The 27389-nt window shown below is 37.0% G+C and overlaps 1 pseudogene; it reads right to left on the bottom strand.

Annotated features, from left to right (window-relative positions):
- Positions 1–22174: 22174 nt before the first annotated feature.
- LOC118008709 lies at positions 22175–23078 on the bottom strand (annotated as a pseudogene).
- Positions 23079–27389: the final 4311 nt, after the last annotated feature.

The raw sequence follows: 27389 nt of genomic DNA on the forward strand, positions 1-27389 counted from the left end.
CTCTGCCTAAAATTTAGAAGAGGGGAGGAAGCTTTTATTCATCCTTCAGTCCTATAGGTATTTAATGTAGTTTCAAAGATGAGAAAAAACAATGTGCCCCCATAAGACAGGAACAGAGGTTCAAAGAAAGATGACACTGAAATTAATGTTGGGCCTGCATTTTTAAAGGAGGAATTGCTTTACATAGTATGAAAACAATGGAGATTGGTAGTAAGAAATTTACTGTTGTTTCCTATCCCCCCAAAATTGGATCTTACAAAAGTTATAGGATTGATATTCCCACCACTTATCATCACAAACAGCATCACATCGTTCAGACGCATCATTTAGAAATTGTAATTCATGGAGTGAGGATTCAGGAATAAATGTGATATCAATTCACATCAGGTTCCTACTGTGAGAACTTTTCTATTTTATAGTCTTTCTTATCTGGAACAGTTTTCCTGCATCTTTCTACCTCATTGCTTTGCATTTTAAAATTGATCATTTGTTCTGTGGCTGTACTTTGTAATTTCTCTCGTCCTCTATTATTATTTACCATTTTAAATCTGTGTGGCTTGAGGGACAGTCTATTTCATAGTTGTTAACAAAAAGTTTTACGGCCACAATGGATCGTGGATCACCACATCAAAAACCAATGATGTATTGTATGGTGACTAACATAACATAATAAAATTTTTAAAAAAATTAAATTATATTAAAATTAAAGTTGGGGGAAAAAAAAAGTTTTACGGCCAAAGCAGCACACTCTTAGTAGCAAAGCAGCCTGTAGAACATTCCCAGAATTCTGTTCAGAACCCCTAGAAATGTGATCCTTTAAAATATATATATATTTATATATTTATTTGAGAAAGGGAGAAAGAGTGTGAGTGGGGGGAAGAGCAGAGGGAGAGAATCATTAAGGAGACTCCCCACTAAGCGTGGAGCCCCATGCGGGGCTCAATCCCATGACCCATGAGATCATGACCTAAGCCAAAACCAAGATGCTTAACTGACTGATTCACCATGGCACCCCAGGAATGTGGCCCTAAGGACTTACTTAGCAGGGCCTTTACACTATGAAGATAGAAAGCCCTGAAAATGAAGAGGCAAACAGAAATTCATGGGTATGAAATAGGCACCCATAGATGTGAAGATACTGCAGTTTATTCTTGAGGATTCCAAAGTACCAGATAGAGGTAGAGCATTAGCACAGCACTTTTCAAACTTTAATGTGTATATGAATCACCAGGGGATTTTGTTAAATGTAGATTTTAATTCAGTAGATCTGGAGTGAGGCCTGAGAGTCTGTGTTTCTAACACACTCCCAGATGATGCTGATGCTGATGATCCATGGACCACATTCTGAGGAAAATAGTCTTTTTATGATTTATTTATTTACATCTTTTTTATTGCAAAAAAATTATCATTTTTAAAGTCAGAGTGATAAAACAAGATAAAAAATAAAATAAGTGAAGAAATTGAAGTTAAGGAGAGGAAAGTAGGAAAGGAAAGAAGCATAAGTCTGGAAGGATCAGTTGACATAGGAGATGCAAACCATCATGACCTGAACAATTGCTAGAGAAGGGAAAGCTTTTCTGTACTTTTTACTGACCAGAACAAAATGAAAAACTTGACCTGTTACAAATCTTACAGTGTTTGTGACATAAAACCTTCCCAGTGCTCAGCAGAAGCCAGGGGCACTGAGCACAAGGGGCATCATTTCCTGTGGGTAACCAGGCAAGAGGCCCCAGGTGAAGCAGTGAGCAACATTCTTCAACGTGTTCTCAGAGGAAATAGAATGGTTAACTCTTGGTTTTAATTTTTTTTAAATAATGTATGCATCTGTGTAGGTCAATGGCATAGTGCCAACATGTAGATTTATGACTCTCTGATGCTCTGGCTTGTTTCAAGGATAAGATTTAGGATCTCTAGGATGGAAGGACTGCATATCCTTCAGCATGGATTATTTATATAGAGATAAATCATATATATGTATCCAGCCCAGGAAAAGTTTGTGTAACAAGATACATAAAAGGATATGGAATGATTTTGTTCAAAGCTGAGCACAAGTCCTCTACTAGGCATAGTCCCCTGAGATTTGCTAAGATGTAGACTAACTGGTCCTTCAATTACTCACCCTATTACAAATCTCTAGAATACATATGAGGAGACTAGATAGTCACTAATGTGATCTTTGAAGGGAATTTACAGAAAAGATGAATGTGGCATTTTCCCCCTCCTCTAGGGAAAGATAGGGGTTTTCTCCTGCCTAGTCAAATTTGGAATCTTAAGCACTTGATGAGGGCCTGCCTCCTAAAAGAAGAGCCAAAGATTCTCACAGATACACCTAATGCTGTTTCTTGAGTGTTTTAGTCAGTGGCACACTAGTAAATGTTTAACAACCTGCTCTCTGGAAAGGGGGTGGAGGTGGAGGAAGCCCTGATTTGTAGCATTTGCTGACTTCTGTGGTGTAAATATTCCCATCAAGCCTGAAGTCACTGATGTAAAGTTGTGAAGAAATGTGTACAATCAACTGTCAGCTCCAGAACACCACCTAATTTTAGGTAAACCCCATGTTACTACAATAACAACCTCCAAATGTGTTTTGTAGACACCTCCCACATTAACTTGGGGCTTGATCATGTGACTTGCTTTCAGCCATGGGAAATCAGCAAGTATGACAGAAGCAGAGGCTTAGAAAGTGCTTGTGCTTTGGGGCTTTCCTTCTTAGAATGCTTCATCATGTAAGGAAGCCTAGGATAGCCTGCTGGAGGCTGAGAGATCACTTGGAGATATGTGACCCAGCCAACACCCAACACCAACTGCTAGACATGTGAGTGAGGTTACCTTAGACCCTCCAGCCCCAATCAAGCCACCAGATGACTGCAGCTATATGTGTCACCACAAGGCGAACCAGCAGAAAATCATCCATCTGAGCCCATCCCAAATTACTGACACACAGAATTTAGAGCAAAATGAAGTGGTTGTTGTTTTAATCTACTAAGTTTTGAAGTGTTTTAACCTACTAAGTGTGTATGCAACAATAGATAACTGATACACTTTGTATGTGTCCTCTGAAGTTTAAGGTACATAAGAGTACTGATGCTGGTAGAGTAGCTCATGATGGCATGGCGTGGAGGGAAGGGCCAGTATTGGATCAAACCATACTGCCACCTCTTGGTGAGCAAGGTCAAGTCCTGGTCACGAAGGGGATCCTTGAAAGGACTCCACCCAAAAAGGCAACCTGCTGGGGCAAAAAGACCCCACAAGAATAGAGATTATGGGAAGTCCCCTAGAAGCAGGAAATAAAGGGATATTATTAAGAGAGGTCTGCCAGAAAGCTTATTGCCTACATCTGAAGGAAGGTATAGTGAGGTAGCTTCCACCAATGCACTTCATAGAAGACTTAGGGTTTGGATGCCTACCAAGATAAGAGGGTATTCAACAGTCAAGAGAAACATAACACCAACTCCAAGCTCTCTTTTCTCCATTCCTTCCTTAAAGGAGCCACAGGTGGGAATAGAATGAAGAGTAAAGTAGAAGAAAGCTCTTTCCTATTTGTATTGTACCAAATCTGGGCAATTCCATAACTTGCAAAACTCACATTTGCATTTAAAGACCTTTTGAATAATATTCTATGCATAATGAGTGGCTTATAGACACCCAATAAAAATTAAATATTATCTTATTCATTCATCTGTTCATTCATTCATTCATTCATTCAATAAATATAGATGTAGGGTTACTTTTGCCAGGCAAGTTGTAGGATCTAAGAACTCAGCAATGTTTATTGTATTTATATACAATGTTTATTGTATATAAAGTTCTTTTTTTTTAATTTTTTTTTAAGATTTTATTTATTTATTTGAGAGAGAGAATGAGAGAGAGCATGAGAGGGAAGAGGGTCAGAGGGAGAAGCAGACTCCCCGCTGAGCAGGGAGCCCGATGCGGGACTCGATCCAGGGACTCCAGGATCATGACCTGAGCCGAAGGCAGTCACTTAACCAACTGAGCCACCCAGGCGCCCTGTATATAAAGTTCTTAACCTTCATAGAGCTTACATTCTAGTGTTGGGGACAGATAAAAGAGATAAATACATAATTAAGTATCAGAGGGAAGTGCTCAAATGAAAATAAACATGTATTTTCTGATACCATTCCAGTGAGTGAGAGTGTCACCTTATTACTGTTGGGTGGGGATGATAGTTTAGGTTCTCCACTCAACTTCCATTAGCCCTTGGGTGAAAGGGGCTCCTTGTCATTCCTTAGTGGCAGTTGGGGTCCAAAACTGTAGATGAGGAGAGGACAGCAAGGGAGTAATGGAGGGCAGAAATGTTACCCTTCATTAGGTCCTAACACTTCCCAAGCAACCAGGGAAGTTCTCAATATGTAGTTACTTAACACAACTTAAATATTCAACACCAGTAAAATGGATAATTAATTGTGACATGTTTATACAATGGAATACTATGCACCAATGACCACAAATGAATGAATGGTATCATGTATCAAAATGGATGCATTTCAAGAATATAATGTAACAAATAAAAAACAAGTCACAGAAAAAAACATATACAGTGTTAATAATTATATAAGGCTTGAAAATGGGCAAAACTAAGCAAAATGTTTTTTAGGGATACTTGAATGGGTACAAATGAAAAACTGTAATGAATAGTGAGGATTATTCTGGAAAGAGTGGGGTGTGACTAGGGAGAGGTATACAGAAGCCTTCAAAAATATCATTAATGTTCTAGTTCAGCAGTTCTTAAATTTTTATCTGTGTCAAAATCAGGAGGAAAACTTGGTAAAAGTCTGAGTCTTATCCTACTTCCATGAACTTGAACCTCTTTCTTCTCTATTAGCTCTCCAGTTGATTCTGATAGATAGCAAGGTTTGAGAGCCAAGGTTCTCTTAAGCTAGGTAGTGTGTAAACAGAATTTTACTTTGTAATTATCATTTAGCTACATATGTACATTAAATATATCCTTTATATGTATAATAACATTCCATTTAAAACTTTTATGTAGGGCGCCTGGGTGGCTCAGTCGTTAAGCGTCTGCCTTCGGCTCAGGTCATGATCCCAGGGTCCTGGGATCGAGTCCCACATCGGGCTTCCCGCTCTGCAGGGAGCCTGCTTCTCCCTCTCCCACTCCCCCTGCTTGTGTTCCTGCTCTCGCTATGTCTCTCTCTGTTAAATAAATAAAATCTTAAAAAAAAAAAAACTTTTATGTAATTGCCTTGACAGCCTCGTCCCTGCTTCCTAAGCCTGAAAACTCCCAGCAGTCCAAGACTCTTGACCATGACTGGACAGACCTCAAGATACTTTATGGGACAGTCTACATTCAGAAATTAGATTGTTCAGGGGCACCTGGGTGGCTCAGTCAGTTAAACGTCTGACCCTTGGCTTCAGCTCAGATCATGACCTCAGGGTTGTGTGATCGAGCCCCGTCAGGCTCTGTGCTCAGCGAGGAGTCTGCAGGAGATTCTCTCCCTCTACCCCTTCCCCCTGCCCCTGCTCATGCTCTCTCTCTCTCCCTCAAATTAATTAATTAATTAATATTTTTCTTCATAAAAGAAAGAAATTAGATTGTTCAGTCTAGTTTGAGTCAAAACTCCAAACTTGATTTAGCATTAAACTGTATTTCTCTCTCACTTTATACCTGCTCCAGACTAGAAGTCTGCCATAGAAAAATGAGGTGTGGTTGATGTGGTTGACTTCTTTTTTTCCCCTTAAATCCCCCTCTGCTGTAGTCAAAGCCACCACCACCTTTCATCATCACTACTATTATGACATTCTATTAACTGGTCTATCCTCTCTCACTTTTGCTTTCCCTGCAACCCATTCTCCACACAGCAGCCCGAATAACTTTTGTTTTGTAGGCTTACGGAAAACTTGTGTAAATAGCACAAAAGAATTCCCTTACATCCTTCACTCAGGTTTCCCTGATGTTAGCATCTTATATAACCATAGCACACTTATTAAAACCAAGAAATTCACATTGGTACAATACTATTACCTGAACTACATGCCTTATTCTAATTTTAGTAGTTTTCCCACTGTCCTTTTCTCTTTCAGGATCCTATGCAGGATCTCACATGACATTCAGTTATTTCTGCTTAATCTCCTCCCATCTATAAAAGTTCCTCACTCTTTCCTTATCTTTCATGACCTTGACACAGTTAAAGAGTATTAATCAGTTTTTTTTGTCAAATGTCCCCTGGTTTACGTTTTCCTGGTGTTTTTTTTAGTGATTGGAGTGAGGCATTGTGGTATGCTTTATTTAAAGATTTTCAGGGGTCTCCAGTACACTACAAAAAAAATCAAACATCATGTACCAAATCTGGCATCATCTGACACTTCATTTTTGCTCTTGATTCACCTTAAATCACTCTGGTCTAGCCATAGTGGGTATTATAGTTTGAATTGCCCAAGAAGCACACTGTGAGATGGAGTTTACTATGCAGGATGTTTATTAGGGAGAGCCCTGCGACCAACCCTTATGAAGGGAATGGGAGAAAGGGGGGTAGGCAATTGGGGAAATTGAGCAGCAATGCTGGCACAGTGACAGACTTGACTGATCCTACATGGAGCCCTGGGGCTAGAAATGGCCTTTCAGGTTTGTCCCCCTTTGAAATAACATGGCCAAGACTTCTACTTCCCACATGAGCTGATCACTGGAAAAGATGTGACCTTGGTGGCGTGGCATCTGAAAGTGCTGACACTGAAAGTTGTCTGTCCTTAGCATTCCCAGCACTGGGGACAATAAGTCCTTCAGTGAAGCGGGATCTAGGTGGTACATGACAGTGTTCCACCGAACTGTCTCTCAGTTCAAGGTCATTTTCCCTTTAGAAAACGTCAGGTACCTGTCCTTCTAGCTGTTACGCTTTCCTCTGGCTATTTGCATAGATGATTCATCCTCATCCTTCAGAAATGAGCTAAAATATCAGTGCCACACTGAGGCCTTCTTGGTTTCCTTCTTCCTATTTCATGATTTATGATTACATATCTGTTTATTAATTTACTGTCTCCTGATGGGGCTGAGAGCTCCATAAAGGCAGGAAGCACATAAAGTTGTTTCACCTCTGTTTACCACCACTTACCTTGGGGCCCAGCCCATGGCAAGCCCTCAATAAATTGCCTAAAATGAATGAATAACGGGATGAATGGATGAAATAAAATGTAACAAATCTGAGTTTGTTAGACAGAACTTCAGAGTATGGCAAATAGTCCCAGACAACCAGGAACTGATCTAGGGTATGTGGTGTGGTGAAATCTCCTTAAGTAAAGGGTTCAGGAGGTGCAAAATGCATTGGGAGGCTCAGTAGTCAAGGAGAGTTGATGATGGGTTTTAGTGTCCTCAGGCTGCCATAATGCAATACAATTGATGGAGTGGCTTAAGCGATAAAAACTTATTTTTTCACAGTTCTGGAGGTTGAGAGATCAAGATCAAGGTGCCAGCATGCTCAGGTGCTAGTGAGGGCCCTTTACCTGGCTTCTAGATGACTACCTTCTTGCCTGGCTTGCTGGCTTGTCTTCACGTGGTGGAGAGAGAGAAAACAAACTCTTTGATGTTTCTTCTTATAAGGGCACTAATCCCATCATGTGGGACCACCCTCATGATCTCATCTAAACCTAATTACCTTCCAAAGTCTCCACCTCCAATACCATCCCACTGAGGGTTGAGGGCTTCAACACAGGAATTTGGGGTACACAATTCAGTCCATAGCAAGATGCAGTGCATTTTATATTAGGTTTGTTTAAAAGACTATTAACTTACATAATTTTGCATTGAGTTTGAAAGACTAAACACATTAACTCATTATCCTTTTCTAAAGCATATGGTTAGTACTCAAGGAATACTATCACCACATATTAAGTTTGAAATACTAAAGATATACTCCTTGGGACAAAAGGACATCTTGGTTGCTTCCAAATTTTGGCAATTATGAATAAAGCTGCTATAAACAACTGTGTGCAGGTTTTTGTGAGGACTTAAGTTTTCAATTCCTCTGGGTAGGTACCAAGGAGTGCAGTTGCTGGATCATATACTTAAGAGAATATTTAGTTTTATAAGAAACTACCAAACTGTCTTCCGAAGTGGCTGTACCACTTTGCGTTCTCATCAGCAATGAATAAGTGTTCCTGCTGCTCCACATCCTCACCAGCATTTAGTGGTCCCAGTGTTCCCCATTTTTTACATTCTTAGAGGTATGTAGTAGTATCTCCATTGTGGCTTTAATTTACATTTCCCTGATGATATATGATGTGGAGTATATTTTCATATACTTGTCTGCCATCTGCATATTCTTTTTGATGGTGTCTATAAAAATCTTTTACCCATTTTTAATTGGGGTTTTTTATTGTTGAGTTTTAAGAGATCATTGTAGATTTTAGATAACAGTCCTTTATCAGAAGTGTCTTTCTAAAAATATTTTCTCCTACTCTGTGGCTTGTCTTCTTGTTTTCTTGGCATTGTCTTTTGCAGAGCAGAATTTATTTATTTATTTATTTATTTATTTATTTATTTATTTATTTATTTATTTATTTATTTTAGCTTCTTAAAAACATCTTTATTCCAAATGTTCTTTAACACTTCACTACATGCATTACTGAGTGGGCATCACTTCTAGTCACTGAAATAACACTGTGCTGAACACAGTTTGAAAGTATGTTCATTTAAAAATCTTCAATAAAATAGTTTTTTTACACTTCACTACATACATTAAAGAATGGGTGTGAGTTCCATTCTCTGAAATAACACTGTTCTGAAGGCGACTTTCAAAGAGCTTGTTAGAAACATCTCTATTACAAGTGTTTTTAGACACCTCTCTACATACATTACGGAATGTGTATCTCTTCCATTCACTGATATAACACTGTTCAGAATGAAGTTTGTAAGTAGCTTGTTATAAACATTTTATTACAAGTATCTTTTCTTTCCAGTTTTATTGAGAAAGAATTGGCAAACAATACTGCTTAAGTTTAAGACGTACAACATAATGGTTTGATTTACATATATTGTGAAATGATTACCATGATAGCTTCAGCTAACATCCATCTTCTAATATCGATACAATAAAAAGGAAAATATTTTCTCCTTGTGATGAGAACTCTTAGGATTTACTCTTGTAACAACTGTCCTATATATCACACAGTAGGGTTGGCTATAGTCATGATGTTGTATGTTACATCCCTAGTAATTGTTTATCTTATAACTGGAAGTTTGTACCTTTTGACAACCTTCCTCCACTTCCCCTCTGCCTCTGGTAACTATAATTCTGATCTCTTTTTCTATGCATTTTGGGTTTTTGTTTTTTCCACATATATGTGAAATCATATAGTATTTGTCTTTCTCTAACTTGTTTCACTTAGCGTAAGTGTTGTTGGTCCATCATCCATGTTGTTGCACATGACAGGATTTTCTCATTGTTATGGCTGAATAATATTCCACTATATATATATATATATATTACAACTTCTTTATCCCTTTATGCATCCATGGACACTTAGATTGTTTCCATGTCTTGGCTATTGTAAATAATGCTGCGATGAACATAAGGGTGCAGATGCCTTTTTGAGTTAGTGTTTTTATTTCTTTTGGGTATATTCCCAGAAGTAGAATTGCTGAATCATTTGGTAGCTCTATTTTTAATTTTTTGATGATCTCCCATGCTGTTTTCCACAGTGGCTGCACCAATTTGCATTCCCACCAACAGTTCACAAGGGTTCCCCTTTCTCCACATCCATGCCAGCATTTATCTCTTATCTTTTTGATGATGGCCATTCTAACTGGCATGAAATGATTTCTCATTGTGGTTTTAATTTGCATTTCCCTAATGACTAGTGATGTTGAGCATCTTTTCATATACCTGTTGGTCTTTCATGTATCTTCTTTAGAGAACTGTCTATTCAGGTACTTTGCCCATTTTTTAATTGCGTTTTTGTTGGTGGTGTTATTTTATTTGCTATCAAGTTGCACGAGTTCTTTTTTTAATTTGAGTTGACATACAATGTCACATTAGTTTCAGATATACAACATAATGTTTCAACAGCTCTATACATTACGCTGTGCTCCCCACAAGTGTAGCTCCCATCTGTCACCATGCAACACTATCACAGTACCATTGTCTATATTACTTATGCTGTACCTTTTATTCCCGTGACTTATTTATCCCATAACTAGAAGCCTGTATCTCCCACTCCCCATTCACCCATGTTGCCTATCTCTCCTCTCCCTCCCCTGTGGCAATCACCAGTTTGTTTTCTGTATTTATAGCTCTGATTCAGCTTTTTGTTTGTTTATTCATTTGTTGTTTCTTACATTCCACATATAAGTGAAACTGTGTATGTTTGTCTTTCTCTGTCTGTACTTATTTCACTTAGCCTCTAGGTCCATCCAGGTTGTTGCAAATGACAAGATCTCATCCTTTTTTATGGCTGAGTAATAGTTGTATAAACTAGACACACAGATCAGTGGAACAGAATAGAGGGCCAGGGATAAACCCATGCATATATGGTCAATGAATCTGTAAATGGTCAATGAGTCTTTTCAATAAATGGTGCTAGGAAAACTGCAAAGGTACATTCAAAAGAATGATACTGAACCGCTTTCTTACACCATACACAAAAATAAACTCAAAGTGGGTTAAAGATCTAAATGTGAGACCTGAAACCATAAATTTCCTAGAGGAGAGCACAGGCAATATCTTTGACATCATCTATAGCAACATTTTTCCAGATATGTCTCCTAAGGCAAGGGAAACAAAAGCAAAAATAACTAATTGGAACTACATCAGAATAAAAAGCTTTTGCACAGCGAAGGAAACCATCAACAAAACAAAAAAGACAACCTACTGAATGGGAAACAATATTTGCAAATGATTGATAGGGGGTTAATATCCAAAACATATAAAGAACTTATGCAACTCAACACCAGAAAAACAAATAATCCAATTAAAAATAGTCAGAGGACCTGAATAGACATTTTTCCAAAGAAGATCCACAGATGGCTAACAGACACATGAAAAGATGCTCAACATAACCAATCATCAGGGACATGCAAATCAAAACCACAATGACTTAGAGTTCTTATATATTTTGGGTATTAACTCCTTATCAGATATATGGTTTGCAAATACTTTTCCCATTTTGTAGGCTGTATTTTCATTTTGTTGATGGTTTCTTTTGCTGTGTAGAAGTTTTTAGTTTGATGTAGTCCCACCTACTTATTTTTGCTTACATTGCTTGTGCTTTAGGTGTCATACCCAAAAAATCATTACTAAGACCCATGTCAAGGAGATTTTTTTCCTATGTTTTCTTCCAGGAGTTTCATGGTTTGGGGTCTTACATTTAAGTACTTAATCCATTTTGTGCTATTTTTTGTGAGTGGTGTCAGATATGGGTCCAGTTTCATTCTTTTACATGTGATATCCAATTATCCCAGTGCCTTTTGTTGAAAAGAATATCTTTTCTCCATTCTTGGCTCCCTTGTCAGATATTAGTTGACTGTATATTCTTGGGCTTATTTCTGGCCTCTCTATTCTGTTCCATGTGTCCGTTTGTCTGTTTTTATGCCAGTACCATACTGTTTTGATTATAGCTTTACAGTATAACTTGAAATCAGAGAGTGTGGTGCCTACTGTTCAGTTCTTTCTCAGTATTTCTTTGAATATTCAAGGTCTTTTGTGATTCCATATAAATTTTGGGAATTTTTTTCTGCTTCTGTAAAAAATTCCATTGGAATCTGGATAGGGATTGCATTGAATCTATAGATGGTCTTTGGTAGTATTGACATTTCAACAATACTAATTCTTCCAATTCATGAACACAGGATGTTTTTCCATTTATTTGTGTCTTCTTCAATTTCTTTCATCCGTGTCTTGAAGTTTTCAGAGTAGAGATCTTCTACCTCCTTAGTTAAATTTATTCCTAAGTATTTTATGTTTTTGAAGCTATTATAAATGGGACTGATTTCTTTATTTCTTTTTCAGGTAATATGTTGGTAATGTATAGAAATGCTACTGATTTTTGTATGTTGATTTTGTATCTTGCAAATTTATTGAATTCATAGATGAGATCTAATGGTTTTCTAATAGGATTTTCTATTGTCAAACCACATCATCTGCAAAAAGACAATTTTACTTTTTCTTTTCTAATTCTAATATCTTTTATTTCTTTCTCTTGCCTAATTGCTCTAGCTAGGACTTCTAGTATTATATTGAATAACAGTGGTGAGAGTGGGTACTCTTTTCTTGTTCCTCTTGTTAGAGGAAAAGCTTTCAACCTTTCACCATTGAGTATGTTGTTAGTTGTGGGCTTGTCATATATGGCCTTTATGTTTTGAGATATGTTCCTTCTATACCTAAATTGCTAAGAATTTTTATCATGAATGGATGTTGAATTTTGTCAAATATTTTTTTCTGCATCTATTCAGATGATCATATAATTCTTTTCTTTCATTTTATTTATGTGATGTATCATTTTGACTGATTTCCATATGTTGAACCATCTTTGCATCCCAGGGATAAATTTCACTTGATCATGGTATGTGATCTTTTCAATGTGCTGCTAAATTTAATTTGCTAGTATTTTATTGAGAATTTTTGCATCTATATTCATCAGTGATATTGGCCTGTTGTTTTCTTTCCTAGTAGTGTCCTTTTCTGGTTTTGGTATCAGGATAATGCTGGTCTCATAAAATGAATTTAGGAGTAGTCCCTTCTCTTTGATGTTTTGTAAGAATTTGAGAAGAATTGGTGTTAATTCTTCTTAAATATTTGGCAAAATTCACCAGTGAAACCATCTGGTCCTATGATTTTCTTCACTGGAAGGTTTTTGATTACTGATTCAATCTCCTTATTAGTAACTGGTCTATTCAGATTTTTCTATTTCTTCCTAATTCAGTCTTGGTAAGTTGTATGTTTTTAAGATATTTTCAGTTATTTTAGGTTGTCCAGTTTTTGGTGTATAATTGTTCATAGCAGCCTCTTATGATCCTTTGAATTTCTGTGGTATCAGTTGTAATGTCTCCTTTTTCTTTTATACTTTTGTTGATTTGGGTCTTTCTCTTTTATACTTATTCAGTTTAACTAAAGGTTTGTCAATTTTATTTTTCTTTTCAAAGAACCAACTTTTATTTTGGTTATTCCTTTCTATTGTTTTCCTGTTCCCTATTTCATTTTATTTCTGCCCTAATCTTTATTATTTCCTTTCTTCTAATAACTTTGGGCTCAGTTTGTTCTTTTTCTAGTTCCTTAAGGCATAGAGTTAGGTTACTTATTTGGGATCTTTCTTTCTTCTTAATGTAAGCATTTATTGCTATGAACTTCCCTATTAGAACTGCTTTTGCTGCACCCCACAAGTTCTAGTTTGTTGTGTTTCCATTTTCATTTGTCTCAAGAAACTTTTTTATTTCCACTCTAATTTCTTCTTTGATCCATTGGTTATTCAGGAGAGTGTTGTTTCATTTCCATGTGTTTGTGAATTTTCCAGTTTTCCTCTTGTTTTTGATTTCTAGTTTCATGCCATGTTGCTCAGAGAAGATACTAGGTATGATTTCAATCTTGAATTTCCTAAGATTTATTTTGTGGTCTAACATATGGTCTAACCTATAAAATGTTCCATGTGCACTTGGGAAGAATGTGTATTCTGCTGTTGTTGGCTAAAATGTTCTGTATATATCTGTTAGGTCTTTTTGGTCTATAGTGTTTTTCCAATCTGTTATTTCCTTATTGATTATCTGCCTGGACAATCTATCTATTGTTGAGAGTGAGGTATTAAAGTCTCCAGCTATTACTATATTACTATTTATTTCTCCTTTTAGCTCTCATAGAATGAGTTAGGATATATCCCTTTGCTTATATTTTCTGAAAGAAATTATGGAGAATTGGTATTATTTCTTCCTTAGATGTTTGGTAAAATTCACCAGTGAATCCATCTAGGTTTAGTGTTTTCTGATTTGGAAGGTTATTAATTATTGATTCAATTTCTCTAATAGGCCTATTCATATTGTTTATTTCCTCTTGTATGAGTTTTGGCAAATTGTATCTTTCAAAGAATTGGTCCATGTCACCTAGGTTATCACACTTGAGGGCATAGAGTTATGCATAGCATTTCTTTATATCTTTATTATGTCTATAGACTCTGTAGTGATGTCTGTGCTTTCATTTCTGATGTTTAGTAATTTGTTCCTTTTTTTCCCTTAATTATCCTGGCTAGAGGCTTACCAATTTTATTTACCTTTTCAAAGAAGAAACTTTGGATTTCACTGATTTTTTTTCTATTGATTTCTTGTTTTCATTTTCATTAATTTCTGCTCTAGTTTTTATTATTTCCTTTCTTCTGCTTACTTTGGATTTAATTGGCACTCCTTTCTCTAGTTTTCTAAAGTGGAAACAGATTACTGATTTTAGATTTTTTAAATATATGCATATATTAAATACATATATTAAAAAAGAAGCATTGCTTTCGCCACATCCCACAAATTTTGATAAGTTGTGTTTTCATTTTTATTTAGTTCAAAATATTTTAAAATTTCTCTTGAGGCTTCTTTGACCCATGTGTGATTTAGACATAAGTTGTTTAATCTCAACATATTTGGGGATCATGCCTCTTTAAAAAATAAATGAAAGAAGACAGTTAAATGAAAACATTTTGTTGTAATCTGGTATAGCCCAGCCCAGCACCATCAAAGCTCTCAATATAAATGGAAATTTGAGAATATAATTTTTATCTCAATGCTGGACTTCCATATTTAACAGCACACTTCTTTCCATATCCAAGAGCACTCACGAAATGCAGGGCAAGATCAGCTAACTTGAGGATGGAATTTTATTACCATAAATTTTAAAAGAACCACCTCAGCTGCTGTGTGCAATGTGGAGGACTAGAATATGTGAAATCCAGTTTGGCTTCCATTAAAATTAACACTATTAGAAGAGATTATATTTCCTTTTATTATTATTATTCAAGTGTTAATACACATATCTTTAAACCCACTCTAATCTGGTAACAGAGCTGATCACGGAAAGATGAATTACTTATTTTCTTGCTTTATTTATTTATATTATGACCGAAAAATTACATTATTTCACTTAATTAGGGATTAAAATAGGAATGAACTAGCATGAGTCAGTTATAAAAATAGAAGAGAAAAATTAAAAAATAAACAAGTTTAGTATTCATCATTTAACTATTTTTTATCTCATTTTAATGGAAGAGATAGTTGGCTTTTTTTCCTCCCCTCAGTTGTGATTTCACTGTAAGTTGAAAGCTAATAAATAAGCCATTTCTGGGCTTTCTTTTTGGATGAGAAAACATTTTTTTAAAAAACTATTGCTTAAAGCATCTTTCACTTGTATGAGGAACAAAGAAAGCAGAATCCGGTGATTAGACTATGTTTGCAACAATTGTTTGTTAAGCCTGGGACTTTTTAGAAACAAGTATACAATTATTCATCTAATCTAAACTTTGCATTTTTCTGTTTTCAGGTCAAACTCCAAGAGTTTGAGGTCGAATTTTGATGGAGCACGCAGATGTCCTCAGCTGTCAGGAGGAATACTTACCATATTTGCTTGCATATTTTCCCCATTATATTGGCAGATTCTTAGTTATTGACATAGGAAAAAGAGGTGGATTAAGGAGTTAACCTATCGATCACTGTAGCCTAGGACCCGTATTACCCTTGACATGGGTGATCCAAGGCTTTCAGCTTTACTGTATCCTTTTAGAAAGAAGACATTGTTTCACATGCGACTAATAAAATAATAATAATGAGGATGGTAGCAATAAGAAAAAGAACAGATTCCTTTTGAGCACCTACTACCCAACTATACAAGCATGTACACACGTACACACACACACACACACACATTCTGCCTCTTCTTTCCACCATAGTTGTTATCACCTCCTCACATACTCATTTTCCTCCCTGTTGGTGAAAAACTGGAAAAGGGGTTTATTGATGCCTACAGAAGTATCTGAGATGCATTGGTTTGCTATGAAATATCCTCACAGGTATGGAAATGTGGCTTCAACTAAGGATTCCTCAGCTTGGATGAAATGTTTGCAGCATTATGTAAGGCATTGCTTACACTTCAAAAAGAAGGATCAGCAAGGGAAGAAATGATGCAAAGGATTTGCTAGAAGTTTTGGGGGAAAACTTCTTTGTAAGTCAGAGACTTAACTTCTCTCCTAAACATCAAGAACAACAACAACAACAACAACAACAAAAAAAAAACAGCCCTATAAATAGAATGAATGTGGAAATACTGCCAAGACTGAAAATCCCAGCCCATAGCAACTGTCAGTTTTAGGGAACTTCCAGAGGGGAAGTTCCAGAGGGGAGTACTGTTTGTCCACAGCAAAAATTAGGGGAGAAAGAGGTTCCCTTACTGTTGTTAATTGCCAAAATGTGTATCAAGCCTTCTTTGATGCAAGAGCTTCTTGGGAAGTTTGCACATATATGGAGAGCAAAAGGAAGCAATGACAGAGTTTAGCTTTTCTATTACCTTTTGTAATTTTCTCAAGTATAACAAATGCTGAACATCTCAGAGGAATAAACTTTAAAGGCTTGAAAAAGCTGGACACCAACAAGATGCACCTTTTTCATCTTTGCTAGGTTAAGATGATCCAAATAGCTCCTTCTGTTCCAAAAGTCTATGGAGGCCCCTCAATAGACAGATCCACTGGCAATGTGTAGCTAGACCTGGTTGTGTGGCTGGGCTTGGGTAAAGCATTTTCATTAAGCCCTGTGCTGTGTTCCGTGGCACTATTGATGAACTGAGTTGCTATTCTGATCAATCAATTTAATGATCAATGCATTTAAACAATGGTTTTGCACTTTTTGGTCTAACTGGTTGGTTATTTTACTGAATTGATTAAATCTACTTGCTACATTAGGGCCAGAGGAAAGAGATTGCACACTCACCTAGAAGAAAATGTGAGAAAAATTATCATATTCTCACAGTTGATGAAGATTATCACTTTTTAAAAAAATTACCCCAATTCTTTTTTTTTAAAGATCTATTTATTTATTTGAGAGAAAGAGTGAGAGAGAGCAAGTGGGGGAGAGGCATAGGGAGAGAATCTCGAGCAGACTCCCCACCGAGGGCAGAGCCCGACGTGGGGCTCACTCCCATGACCCATGAGATCATGACCTGAGCTGAAACCAAGAGTTGGTTGCTTAACCAACTGAGCCAGTTAGGTGCTCGAAGATCATCACTTTTTTATAGTGAGAAATCCATACAGTTTGGGTTTCTTTAAAATGATTATTGAACTTTTTTAACTACTCATTTTCATGCTTAGCACCAGGCAAGGCATAGGTATGCAAAACTGAACAAACCATTGTAATTTTTGCCCTCATGGAGTTTATAGCTTAGGTGACAAGAGAGAGGCTTTGAATAAATAATTAGACAAATAAATAAATATATACAAATGATGAGTACAATTTACCTTAAAAATGAACAAAAAGCATTTTTAAAAAAGGAATGCAAAGTATCTTTGTTTTTTTCCCTTTTTTTCTTCCTTCCTTCCTTCCTTCCTTCCTTCCTTCCTTCATTCCTTGCTTTCCTCCTCCCTCCTCCTTCCCTTGTTGCTTTATTGGAAAATGTATAGGTTGAAGGAGGTTGGAATATATAAATATGAGGTAAACCTAAGAGACAACATGAACAGTTTCTTCAAGTAGAAAACATGGGAAGAAGAATAACAGGGTGTAAGAAAGGAAGTGGAGTAGGAAAGAAAAAACACCCAAGACCCTGTGAATTCCATTTAAAATATATAATAATAGAAATTAATGGCATAGGTTGGTAAGCTTAGAGAAATAAATCCAGAGGAAGGAAATCACTTAAGAAAGAATTTTCTTAATATTTTTGTAAGTGGAGAGTTTCATTTTGTTTTTGTTTGGCTTTTGGGTTTTTTTTTTAAGTTGTATTTATTTATTTGAGAAAGAATGTGTGTGAGAATGGGGGGGAGGGGGAGAGGGAGAGGAAGAGAGAGAATTTCAAGCAGACTTCCCGCCCAGTGGAGAGCTGGATGTGGGGCTCAATCTCACGACCCTGAAATCATGGTCTGATCTGAAGTCAAGAGTCGGATGCCTAATTGACTGGGCCATCCCAGTGCCCCTGTTTTGTTTTGTTTTAAACTGTTCTCATGAAGTATATTTTATAGGCAGAATTTTGGATGGAGTAATTAATTCCTGGCTCAGAGGAATGATATGTAATGCCTACAGTCACACAGGCTGAGCTGGGTTGGGCCACCAGGTCTCCCAATGCCTAAACCGGGGTTCTTTTCACTGTATTGCTTCAATTTTAAGTAAAGAAATCTTCCCAAATGCCATGCCTCACTGTTTTTAAAGGACATTTTAGTTTACATGTGAACAAATTGTCTACAGTTTGGCTGGAGGCAGGGTACTTATTTCCCATCTCTCCTGATTGCCTGTGGTCACATTCCTGGTTCCTGCCCAGCCTATACTCAAGAGTTACCTGGTGGGTGAGATTGGGAGAAAAAACTGGGCAGGTGCAACTCTATTCCTTCCTCCCCCAGCATCTGCCTGCAGAGAGCTTTGAATTTCCATGGGAGAGGCCTGGGTCAGGCAGATAACCCACCTAAGTTTCATTCTCCAAACAGCTTTAACAATAACAAAGCTGGTATTTTTATCTCATCCTTTGAGTCCTGTAAGCTCAGATGGGAAAGAAGGGTGTAAATTATTGGCATTCCTCTAAGCCCAATGAATTTTATCAAGAAACATATTTCATAGTGGTTAGAAACATGGACACTGTGTTTATATCCCAGCTCTGACACTTAACTAGCTGTGTGATCTTGGGCAAATTGCTTAACTCCTCTGGACCTCTACAAGATGGAACAATAACAGAATCTACCTGGAAGTGTTTATGTAGCAATTTAAACAAAATTTTAAGTGTCTGACACATATTAAGCACTATATTAATGTTAGCTTTGTTTTTCTTTAAGATAAAATTAAATAACTAGCTTTTTAACAGTGGTTTATTACTATGCACAAGGGATAATCTTTCAAGAAGGCTTTCAAGAAGACTGTGTCTTGTATATAGGGATTTTTATATTACACAAATATTTCAAATATTTATTTTTATATGGAGATAATGAAGTTTATGGTTAAAAGTATGGACACTAGAGTCAGACACCGTGGTTCAAATTTTAGCCTCGTGACTTACCAGCTGTGTGACCTTAGGTAAATAACTTTTTTTTTTTTAAAGATTTTATTTATTTATTTGAGACAGAGAGAATGAGAGAGACAGAGAGCACATGAGAGGGGGGAGGGTCAGAGGGAGAAGCAGGCTCCCTGCCAAGCAGGGAGCCCAATGCGGGACTCGATCCCAGGACTCCAGGATCATGACCTGAGCTGAAGGCAGTCGCTTAACCAACTGAGCCACCCAGGCGCCCCTTAGGTAAATAACTTAAACTTGGATCTCAATTTTCACATATGTGATATAAGAATAATGATAGTATCCAACTTCAAAGATTGTTGTGGAAAATGACAATATTTATAAAGTACTTACTGATCTGATATCTGTTATATATTTGTTAAAGAAAATAATACATAAAAATGGAGTGGAATTGCCAGGACCTGCAGTAACTCTATGTTTAACCTTTTGAGAAACTGCAAGACATTTTCCAAAGCAGTTGAAATAGTTTACATTCCCACCAGCAGTACATGAGGGTTCCACTTTCTCCACATCTTTACCAACACTTCTTCTTGTCCATCTGTTTAATCCATCCCAGTGGATGTGAATTGGTATCTCACTGTGCTTTTGACTTGCATTTCCCTGAAGTCGAATGATGTTAAGCATTTTTCATATGTTGATTGGCCATTCTTGGTGAAATGTGTACTCAGATCCTTGTGCATGAAATATCTTCTTGAAGAAATGTGTATCAGAAATATGTATCAGGGCGCCTGGGTGGTTCAGTTGGTTAAGCATCTGCCTTTGGCTCAGGTCATGATCCCAAGGTCCTGGGATTGAGCCCCATGCCAGGCTCTCCACTCAGCAGGGAACCTGCTTCTCCCTCTCCCTCTGCCTGTCGCTCCCCCTGCTCGCTCATGCTCTCTCTCCCTCTTTCTCTGTTAAATAAATAAATAAATAATCTTTAAAAAAAAAGAAAGATGTATCAGAAATATGTATCAGATATATCAGAAATATCTTCCTTGTGCACATTTTAACTGGATTATTTGTCTTTTTATTATTGAATTATAAGAGTTCTTTATATATTCTAGGTGCAAGTCCCTTATCAGATAATATGATTTGCAAATATTTTCTCCAGTTCAGTGAGTTGTCTTTTCACTTTCTTGATCATGTCCTTTGAAGCACAAAATTTTTACTTCTGAACAAGTCTAATTAATCCATTTTTCTTATTGTTGCCCTCATGTTTTTGGTGTCATATCTAAGAAGTCTTTGCCTAAACCAAGATCATCATGACTTATTTCTATATTTCTTCTAAGTGTCTTATAATTTTAGTTTTTATATTTAAGTTAATGACACATTTTGATTTAATTTTTGTGTATGGTGTGAGGTAGTAGTCTAATATCTTTTTTATTTTTCATGTGGATACCCAGTTGTTTCAGCACCATGTGCTGAAGACTGTTATTTCCCTATGGAATTAACTTGGCACCTTTCTTGAAAATCAATTGACTATAAATGTAAGGCAATATTTATGGACTCCAATTCTATTCCATTGATCTATATGTCTATCTTCACACTGATATTACACTGTTTTGATTACTGTATCTTTTTTTTAAGATTTTATTTATTTATTTGACAGAGAGAGACACAGCAAGAGAGAGAACACAAGCAGGGGGAGCAGGAGAGGAAGAAGCAGGCTTCCCGTGGAGCAGGGAGCCCAATGCGGGGCTCGATCCCAGGACCCTGGGATCATGACCTGAGCTGAAGGCAGACACTTAACGACTGAGCCACCCAGGCACCCTTGATTACTGTATCTTTGTGGTAAGATTTTATTTTATTTTATTTTATTTTATTTATTTTATTTTATTTATTTTATTTTATTTTATTATTTTATTTTATTTTATTTTATTTTATTTTATTTTATTTTATTTTATTTATTTTAATGTTAGTCACCATACATCACCAGTTTTCGATGCAGTGATCCATGATTCATTGTTTTCATACAAACCCCAGTGCTCCATGCAGTACGTGCCCTCCTTAATACCCATCACCCGGCTAACCCATCCCCCGACCCCCCTCCCCTTTAAAACCCTCAGTTTGTTTCTCAGAGTCCATAGTCTCTCATGGTTCATCTCTCCTTCCAATTCCTCCCCCCTTCATTTTTCCCTTCCTTCTCCTAATGTCCTCCATGCTATTCCTTATGTTCCACAGATAAGTGAAACCATATGATAATTGACTTTCTCTGCTTGACTTATTTCACTTAGCATAATCTCCTCCAGTTCCATCCCTGTTGATGTAAAAGTTGGGTATTCATCTTTTCTGATGGATGAGTAATATTCCATTGTATATATAGACCACATCTTCTTTATCCATTTGTCTGTTGAAGGGCATCTTGGCTCTTTGCCAAGCTGTGACATTGCTGCTATGAACACTGGGGTGAATATGGCCCTTCTTTTCACTACATCTGTGTCTTTGGGGTAAATACCCAGGAGTGCAATTGCTGGGTCATAGGGTAGCTCTATTTTTAAATTTTTGAGGCACCTCCACACTGTTTTCCAAAGTGGCTGTACCAACTTGCATTCCCACCAACAGTGTAAGAGGGTTCCCCTTTCTCCACAACCTCTCCAACAGTTGTTGTTTCTTGCCTTATCCATTTTTGCCATTCTAACTGGTGTAAGGTGGTATCTCAGTGTGGTTTTGATTTGAATTTCCCTGATGGCTAATGGTGATGAACATTTTTTCATGTGTCTGTTAGCCATTTGTATGTCTTCTTTGGAGAAGTGTCTGTCATGTCTTCTGCCCATTTTTTGACTAGATTACTTGTTTTTTGGGTGTTGAGTTTGAGAAGTTCTTTATAGATCTTGGATACCAGCCCTTTGTCTGTAGTGTCATTTGCAAATATTGTCTCCCATTCTGTGGGTTGCCTCTTTGTTTTGTTGACTGTTTCCTTTGCTGTGCAGAAGCTTTTTATCTTGATGAAGTCCCAAAAGTTCATTTTTGCTTTTGTTTCACTAGCCTTTTTTTTTTTAATAAGCTTTAGTTCACTTTATTTTTCTTGTATAAAAATAGGTGGTGGTCACAGCTGGAGCCTGGGTCCTCTGCATGGAGACTCTGGTGTGGGTTTTCACAAGATAGTCAATGAATTCCTGATATGGAGACTTGGTGAACACCTTCTCCTTCCAGAGGTCAGGGGTGAGATAGCTGTAGGTCTTGGAGATGGCATCAAAAGTAGCCTTAGCAAAGTTCCCCAGGGTGGCAGTGCAGCCTCTGGCTGAGGTGTACCAGTCATCGATACTGGCCATCATCAGTAGCTTCTTGGGCACAGGGGCTGAAACAATGCCAGTGCCTCTGGGGGCAGGGACGAGACACACCAGCACAGAGCCACAGCGGCCAGTCACCTTGCATGGGAAAGTGTGGGGCTTGCCGATCTTGTTCCCCCAGTAGCCTCACCTCACAGGGATGATGGAAAGCTTGGCCAGGATCATGGCCCCACGGATGGCAGTGGCGACCTCCTTGGAGCACTTGACACCCAAGCCGATGTGTCCATTGTAATCTCCGATGGCAACAAACGCCTTGAACCTGGTCTGCTGGCCAGCATGGGTCTGCTTTTGCACAGGCATGATCTTCAGAACCTCGTCCTTGAGGGATGCTCCCAGGAAGAAATCAATGATCTCAGATTCCTTGACAGGCAGAGAGAAGAGACAGATCTCCTTCAGGGACTTGATCTTCATGTCCTTGACCAGGCAGCCCAGCTTGGTGACCTGGATCCACTCCTTGTCTTCAGCCTTGCCTCTGCGGGCTCCACGGCCTTGACCCCGGCCCGACCACGGCCATGACCTTGGCCCAGATGCCCCTGCTGAAGCCTCCATGGAAGCTGTCATGGCCTCCCATTCCAGGGCCCCCAGGCCCTCCAGGCCCTCTTGCAGCACCAGCATCATCCGCCATTTGGTGTTCTCTTGGAGAAGAAGCTGTTTCACTAGCCTTTGGAGATGCTTTCTTATACACTAACAATGCAACTGTAGAAAGAGAAATTAGAGAAATGATTCCATTTACAATAGCACCAAAACCATAAGATACCTCGGAATAAACCTAACCAAAGAGGTAAAGGATCTATACTCTAGGAACTACAGAACACTCATTAAAAAAATTGAAGAAGACACAAAAAGATGGAAAAACATTCCATGCTCATGGATCGGAAGAATAAACATTGTTAAAATGTCTATGCCTTCTATACCTTCAATGCCATCCCAATCAAAATTCCAATGACATTTTTCAAAGTGCTGGAACAAACAATCCTAAAATTTGTATGGAATCAGAAAAGACCCTGAATCACCAAGGAAATGTTGAAAAAGAAAAACAAAGCTGGGGACATCACGTTGCCCAATTTCAAGCTATATTACAAAGCTGTGATCACCAGGACAGCATGGTACTGGCACAAAAACAGACATATAGACCAATGGAACAGAAGAGAGAGCCCAGATATGGACCCTCAACTCTATGGTCAAATAATCTTCGACAAACAGGAAAAAAATATGCAATGGGAATAAGACAGTCTCTTCAATAAATGGTGCTGGGAAAATTGGACAGCTATACACAGAAGAATGAAACTCAACCATTCTCTAACGCCATACACAAAGATAAACTCAAAATGGATGAAAGACCTCAATGTGAGATAGGAATCCATCAAAATCCTAGAGAAGAACATAGGCAGGAACCTCTTTGACATTGGCCACAGCAACTTCTTTCAAGATACATCTGTGGTAAGTTTTGAAATCAGAAAGAATGAGTCCTTCAATTTTGTTCTTTTTTAATATTGTTTAGACTATTATGAGAAACTTGAATTTCCAAATGAATTTTAGGATTAGCTTATAAATTTCTGCAAAGAAGCCAGCTTGAATTTTCATAAGGATTGCATTAAATCTATAGATCAACTTGGGGAGTATCTCCATATAACAATATTAAGCCTTTTGAATTATGAACACAAGACGACTTTCCATTCATTTACATTTTCTTTCCTTTCCTTCAGCACTATTTTATAGCTTTCAGAGTATAAATTTTGCACTTTTTTGTTAAATTTATTTCTAAGTATTTATTCTTTTTTATATTCTTTTGGTTCATTGTTGACATATAAAAATATAATTAATTTATGTATATTGATCTTGTACCTGGTAACTTATATGAACTTCTTTATTCTAATAGTTTTTTGTGTATGTATTCCTTAGGATTTTATATATACAAGATCAGTTCATGTAAAAATAGAAATGGTTTTACTTCTTCCTTTCTAATCTAGATGCCTTTTATTTCTTTTTTTCTTATGTAATTGCCATGACTAGACCCTCCAATACAATGTTCAAAGGAAGTAGGTAGAGTAGATATCCTTGTTTTGTTTCTGATCTTAAGGAGAAAGCATTCAGTATTAAGTATGATGTTAGCTGCTAATTTTTTGTGGATGCCCTTTATCAGAAAGAGGAAGTTCCCTTCTACTTCTAGTTTGTTGAGACTTGTTATCATGAAGATGTGTATTTTATCAAATGTTTTTTCTGCATTTATTGAAATGATCATGTAGCTTTTGTCCATTATTCTATCAGTATGTTACATTACCTTGATTGATGTTAAAGCAACCTTGTGTTCCTGGGATAAGTCCCACTTGATCATCATATCTGATACTTTTTATATGTTGCTGTGTCCACTTTGCTGGTTTTTTTTTTTTTTTTTTTTTTTTGAGGATTTTTGTGTCTGTATATTCATAAGGGATAGTGGCCTGTTAGTTTTATTGTCATATCTTTGGTTTTGGTATTAGGTTAATATTAGCCTAATAAAATAAGTTGGGCAATGTTCCCTCCTCTTCTTTTTGGAAGAGTTTGTGAAGAAATAGTATTAATTCTTCTTTAAATGTTTGGTAGAATACAATAGTAAATCTGTCTGGGAATGGGCTTTTCTTTGTGTGAAATTTTAAAACTACTAATTCAATCTCTTCACTTGTGACACCTCTGTTCAGATTTTTTCAATTTCTTCTTGAATCAGTGTTGGTAGTTTGTGTCTTTCTAGGAATTTTTCCATTTCATCTACGCTATCTAATTTGTTGGCATACAGTTGTTCATAATATTTGCTCATAAAATTTTTTATTGCTGGAAGATTGGAAGTAGCATTCTCTCCTTCATACTTGGTTTAGTAATTTGAGTCTTCTCTCTTTTTCCATTGGTCAGTCTGGTTAAAAGCTTGTCCATTTTGTTGATCTTTTTTAACAACCAACTTTTGGTCTTGTTGATTATCTCTATTGGTTTTGTATTTTCTATTTCATTAATGTTGTTTCTAATCTTTATTATTTCCTTCCTTCTGCTTCCTTTGGGTTTAGTTTGCCTTTTTTTTTTTTCTAGATCCTTAAGGTGGAAGGTTAGGTTACTGATCTCTTTTTTATATAGGTGTTCAGAGCTATAAATTTCTCTTTAATCAGTGCTTTCAATGTATCCTATAAGTTTTGGTATATTGTACCTTCACTTTCATTCATCTCAAAGTATTTTCTGATTTCCTTTGTGATTTCTTCTTTGATCCATTTGTTATTTAGAAGTGTGTTAGTTGATTTCCACATATTTGTGAGTTTCACAAATTATTTTTGTTGTTGGTTTCTAACTTCATTCCTTTGTGGTCAGAGAACATACTTTGTATGACTTCAGTCCTTTTAAATTTATTGAGTCTTGTTATATGACCTTGCATATGGTCTATCCTGGAGAGTGTTCTATGTGCACTTCAAAAGAATGGGCATTGTACTGTCATTACATGGAGTGATCTAAAGATGCTTTTTCTAGTTGGTTTATAGTGTTGTTCATATCTTCCACTTTCTTGTTGATCTTCTATTTTTTCTAGCCATTATTTGTGGGAGAGCAAGACCTCAGTGGGTAAAAGAAACAATAATAACAGGAACACACATATATGGCAAAAGCTGTATGCCTATGGCAAAAGCCAACCATTCCCCCATCATTCCATACTGAAAACCGTACATGCTGAAAACAGCAATGATGGCGGATAAGATAGTTAGGCCTACTGAGGTTGGCTCTCCCATCTCCTGCAGCCCCCTAGCTAATGCCTCACTAGGACCCATACTGATAGTCATGTACACAGTTCCTCGCTGCCCCTCACATGATTGCTTTCTTGAGTTGTTTTTTCTTTGCATCCACAGACTGTACATTCTAAGAAAATAAAATCAAGAGTCCACCCAGACTCTGGGCTTCACTTCCATGCCTGCACTTCTCGGCAATCCCTGGTGGTGCAGCCCGTTCGGGCCTCTTTTTGTTCCAAATTATTGGACTCGGAGTAATCATTTCATCTCAACAAATGCTCTACATGACAATTATTAAACATAGGTTAGTGAAGTCTCCAACTATTAGCATTCATGGTGCACATATTTTTATTTTAATTCTATAAATATTTCCTGCTTAGCCCTCTACCCATTTGCTATACTTGAAAACCATATTTAAACCTTAATACCCCACCAGAGTTCATCCACCTTTGCTCCTTTTGTCCACATACACACCAGAGAGAGACATAAAACTTTGGGAATGGAGAGGAGTAAATGTGGGGGAGTCCCAGAGCTTGGTGGTATAAAGGATCAGTATAGTACACTAGTGGCAGACTTAAAAGATCAAGTCAGGTTAAATATGATGGAAGTCTGAATTCCAACTAGGAAACTTCAAAGTTCAGGGCTCTAAGCTGTATATTAGAAATCACAGATGAGATGATTTCATGGTTAATTGATTTTTGACAAGAGTGCCAAAACAATTCAATGAGAGACAGAATAGTCTTTTCAACAAATGGTGCTGAGTCAACTAGACATCCACATACAAAAAAAAAAAAAAATCACAGTTAGACCCCTATGTTACACAATATACAAAAATTAATTCAAAAGGGATCATAGACCCAAATTTAAGAGCAAAAACTATAAAACTCTTGGAAGAAAACAAAGGAGTAAAACCTTGAGTAGGCAAAGTCTTCTTAGATATCACACCAAAAGCATAAGCAATTAAAGAAAAAATAATTAGACTTCATCAAAATTAAAAACTTTCGTACTTCAACAGATGCTATTAAGAAAATGAAAAGACAACACACATAAGGGGAAAAAATATTTGCAAATAATATATCTGATAGGGACTTGTGCCCAGAGTAAATAAAGAACACTTACAATTTAACAACAACAACAAAAAAGCCAATTAAACGAATTAAAACAGAGGCAAAGGATTGAATAGACATTTATCCAAAGAA

The sequence above is a fragment of the Mirounga leonina genome, unplaced genomic scaffold (assembly GCF_011800145.1).
Source record: "Mirounga leonina isolate KUSES-001 unplaced genomic scaffold, KU_Mleo_1.0 Mir_101609, whole genome shotgun sequence".
NCBI classification, from domain to species: domain Eukaryota; kingdom Metazoa; phylum Chordata; class Mammalia; order Carnivora; family Phocidae; genus Mirounga; species Mirounga leonina.